The sequence below is a fragment of the Artemia sp. Qi Xiang Cuo genome, chromosome 5, assembly GCF_049724085.1.
Source record: "Artemia sp. Qi Xiang Cuo chromosome 5, ASM4972408v1, whole genome shotgun sequence".
In the NCBI taxonomy this organism is placed as follows: Eukaryota; Metazoa; Arthropoda; class Branchiopoda; order Anostraca; family Artemiidae; genus Artemia; species Artemia sp. Qi Xiang Cuo.
In genome coordinates, this window is record NC_142798.1 from 4,871,836 (window position 1) to 4,872,694 (window position 859).

Consider the following 859-nt stretch of genomic DNA (forward strand, 5'->3'; position numbering starts at 1 on the left):
GGGTTAATTAGTGCCACTGGGGACATATCCAATGAGGGCGATGGGGATTTGCTACCCTCCGATCACTTTTCAACATCACCCTCAACATTTTCTGAAAATTTTTCCATAATACCCAAAGCATTTTTTAAGACTACTCCTTTCACATGAAATAGCTCTCGGAAAAAAACTAAATAATATTAAATCTTACCACAAGTAACACCAAAACGTTACCTCAAGTCGAAAATTAAGACTTAGAAAAATGTTGATGAGTTCTTCGGCAAACCGTTGTTTTAAACTCCGTTTATTAAATAACAAGGTCAAAAATTCCTCAAGAATAATATATGCTTATACTACAGCATTAAACCCCTGAAGTAATTTGTCATATATTTTCCCTCTTAGTCTATTGTTGAAACCCGATGTATCTTTTTAGTACTTTCAGTGAAATTTAGTAAATATATACTCCGTTTTGAAGAGTGATTCATGAATTTTTTTTTTTTTTTTTTAGCTAATTCATCGTAATACCAATGTACTCTGTGTTAAGAAAAATAGGAGAAAATAATGAAAGTGTTCTGTAAGCAACTTTTTATGAAGGTAGCAAACTGCCTAGTAAAGATGAAAAACAGCAAAAAACCTTTTTGGGTTAATTTTTATCACCCTTACATTGATGGTTGCCCAGGTGGTCTGCCCTTTCCATACCCTTTTCCTGACACTAAATATATGACGTATTCAAAATAGTTCATATGTGGTAGCAAGTTCTCCTGAAAAAGTCAACTGAAGAATGCAGTTTTGGGTCTTGGCCGAGAATTGCTTTCAATGTTTCTGGCCATGGCAACTAAGTTTCGGTAATATAGCAGAAAATTTAAAAGGAACAAATTGCGTC